Source organism: Habropoda laboriosa, unplaced genomic scaffold, assembly GCF_001263275.1.
Source record: "Habropoda laboriosa isolate 0110345459 unplaced genomic scaffold, ASM126327v1 scaffold90, whole genome shotgun sequence".
Lineage (NCBI taxonomy): Eukaryota > Metazoa > Arthropoda > Insecta > Hymenoptera > Apidae > Habropoda > Habropoda laboriosa.
The window spans coordinates 194,344-198,023 of NW_017100218.1; positions in this window are offsets into that span (position 1 = coordinate 194,344).

Genomic DNA, 3,680 nt, shown 5'->3' on the forward strand with positions numbered 1-3,680 from the left:
TTTCTTCGTACGATCGGTACAATCGACTCTGGCTTGGTTCTCCCTACCTTTCCGGGCCAAGTCTTCGATTATCGGACGCGAGAGGAGAAACGGCGTCGTTAAAAATGAAAAAGCTCGAGGAGGCATGGATCGATTCGTGTGCAAAAAAGAAGAAGAAGAAGATGCAGAATGGCTGGGTAGCACACGGGGCGCGAAATTGATTTGATTACGCGGCTTCCTGTTTCTTTTGGGCGATTCGCGGGGACAGGATGCAACGAAAGTCGATTCACCAGACGTGTTGGAAGACGGATCACAACGTTTCCACTATCCTTTGCCACGGTTACCGTGTGCCAAGACGCCACCGAAGAAGATGCGTGATTCCATTTGCCTGGTTGCAAATCAAAACCGCAGTCTGCCACGGACCGCAGAGATGGGCATGAATTACCATCGATCGAAACGTTGAAATCGCATCTGCTTGGCCGCGCCGCGCCGCTCTGCCGCGTTATAATCGTCTTTTTCGAACGCGTCTGCACCAGTCCCCTGGATTTCTTTCCCCTGTAAAATCGGCCTGCTGTAGAGAGTAACCCCGTGTTCCATGCACGAAACTTTCGCGAAATAAAACGAATCAAGCCACATCGCGTGTTACTTTGTAATCTAGCGAGATTGCAGGGACAATCTCACGTTTCGTCGATCGAAAATTGCCCAGACATCGTTCCTCCGCCTCTGAGGATATAGCTTTTCACCGGGCGGCAGCGGGGATATATTAGGTATTCGATGGGAATGATAGCGTGTAATCGCGTTTGCTGAATTTTTCTCCACGTTCGCAAAGAGGAGTGAGACGATCTTCGCGAACCTCCCCTGCCACGCTCCTTCTTTATTTTTTCCCTCTCTTTTTCGCCCGCGAGCTTGTAATCGGCTCGAGCAAAAGCCCATTACGACAGATGGCTTTGTCACGCCGGTGCCACCGTCCCAGAATTAATAACCCTACTACGCTCTCGACGTGTACCATACTCTCTCTTCTTCCTCTCTCGTCCCACGTCGCCCCTTCGATGTCTCTCTTTCACTCCTTCTCTCTCTCTCCCTCTCTTTCTGTTGTAAGCTCGTTCCTCCCCCCCCCCCATTTTATCTGGACTCACCGCTCTTTGTAGCCGGCCGGAACAACTCCGCCGAATTATTTGTTCGACACGATTCGATACGCGCGTTTCTGTCGTATCTTATCTCCGATCTAACGTCGAGCTCCCTCGACGAGGAACGAGGGTGCACGCTATGGAGCGAGGAGAACGAACACATAGCGGGGGGATAAGATTGTTTCATTAGTATAGTGGGATGCGATGCACCTTGCGTTCCATTGCATTCTGTACGAGAAAGAAGAGAAAGAAAAGAAAGTATTTCGTTTCCTCGTTTTCTATTTCGAATATTTCATACCACACGAGTGTTCGGAATTTTCTACAGCATATTTGTGTTTCAATTACACGTATCTCGGCCGTTGGTGATTCAATTCCAGCTAATCTACCCTGGCGAGCAATTAAGGAGCATTAGAAGGGATTCGAAGAGTCCCCCTCTGCAAAGGGGTTAATTTAAACGAGATACAATGCCCGAGAATCTCCAACGACCTCCCTAACTTCCGTGTCTCTGATTGAAATCGTGAAAAAAAAGGAGAAGAAAAAGTGAAACGGGGTTGCGAACAAAAATGAAACTATCAAACGTAGCCAATAACGAATCCCTTCTTTCTCGGGGAACGGTCGAACTGCAGAAAGAAACCGGCAAAAGAGAGAGGGGTGAAAGAAAGCAGCGTGAAATGAAAGGTGGAGGAGAGAGCGAGACAGACGAGGCGAGTCGAAGGAATAATTTGTCGATTTAACGGCGCGAAACGGGACGGTCGGGAGGAGGTGGAAAGGTGGGATTCGACGGGAATTAGCGGATCGCGGGCGAAAAAAGAGGCCTTTGTAAAATCGGTGGGAGTGTGTGTTTGCGAGGTGGGTTTGCACGTGTGAGCGCGGAGTTAATGCAACTGGCGCTGCCGCCGACGCCGACGCTCTACCGCCGTTGCAGCCCCGTAATGCAGTTCTGCTTTTCGGAGCTTTCATACGCCCCCGCAGCTCGTGTGTGTTCATGGAACCGTGGCGTGTACACATTACTGGTTTTCCCCGGTTACCGCGTATCGAGTGTATCGCGCTCTCCTACACGTAACCGCAATACTGCGGATCATTGTTTTCGAAAATACAGGCCGGGTTTAGGTTCCCTGCGTATCGGCAGAAACCGCCTGGAAATTCAATCGGCAATATTCGAGTATCAACCCTGCTGTCTGCTATTTTCGATCTCCTCCGATGGTGCTTCCAGATTCTTTATTCGATTTCAGGCTATTCGCGATCGTCGAAGGGCGGGTTTCGTAGGATATTCTTATTAATGCGAGATTTTTCGAAATGCTACGCTGTAATATTGATTCGTTCTAAATTTGTCTGGCGGTACGTGAAGTACCGTCACTGGCATAAATTAATGCTCGAGATTTGCCGTATTGATTAATTTATCTTTAGACGAACCGAGAGATCCAGATTTTCAGTTGGTTTATTAGTTGGATAAAATTTGATACTTCGAGCTACAGAGTGAAAGGATCGACGAAAGCTAGTATGAAATATTCCGATACACCTTCCCTTTGCAGACAGAAACGATCCGGTCCGTTCGATTCGAAAATCCGTCGTTAACAAGTCGAAGTAAAGAGGGGAAAAATATTTGAGCAAGAGCGGATCGTTTGAGGGAGAGGGAGGAGGAGCCATGATAAATTCGCTCTTCTCCGCGCGGGATTAATCGTATCGAAGAGTCGGCAAGGTGGATTAAAAGCTTTTCGTATTCCCGGTAATGCCCGGCCTTCTCCTTCGACTCCACGCGAACCAGAGCCATTTCGTTCTGCCGAATTTAAGCCTGCCGACGACCGATCCGGCGCCAATGCACATTTAAATTGATGGCTTCACGGTCCCTTGCATTTCGCGCTGCGTGTACCCGATATCTCGCCCTATCGTCTCCCCGTGGCTGCGCGAGACCTCTGCCGCCCCTCTTTCTCCTCGCTGATGCCCGTTCCTTCCCTCCTCCAACATCGCGACTCCATCACGAACGACAGAGGGAGAGAGAGAGAGAGAGAGGTTTATCCTATTAATCAATGCGCATAAATTGTTTTAAGGGAATCGTTACTGCCATTCAGACACGCCATATAATGTCGACGGGGTTAATGTCGCGCGCGGAACAAGAGGGAGTCGGTGAACCGGAATCATTAGATGTAACGCGGAATAGACGCTGTTCCCGAGGATTTATCGCGCGGAAGCGGGGAATTCGCAGGCCCGTTTCGACGACGTTTCCTATTCATACCGGGACCTCGGAGGAGAGTACCGACCTTCGCGTGCGGAACTCAATTTAGAAATAAACCTTCGAATAAGATCGAAACCACCCTTGTTCCATTTAAAAAAGATTTACGGTGCTTTCAGTCTGCTAGAATTTCCAGTCTGCTGTTAGAGAGGTTGAATAAGGGAGGTTGAAGAGGGAGATAGGAAAGTGGATCAAGTGGCGTAGACAGAAGAGACAATTGAATTAGTTGGAATAATTCTAGAAAATATAGAGTACCGGAATATGTATAAATGTCGAGTCGTTATTTTTAGTAGAAATCCAGCTGCGTGGGTAAACGAGGAGAAGATCCTCAAAGTCAGCTGTAT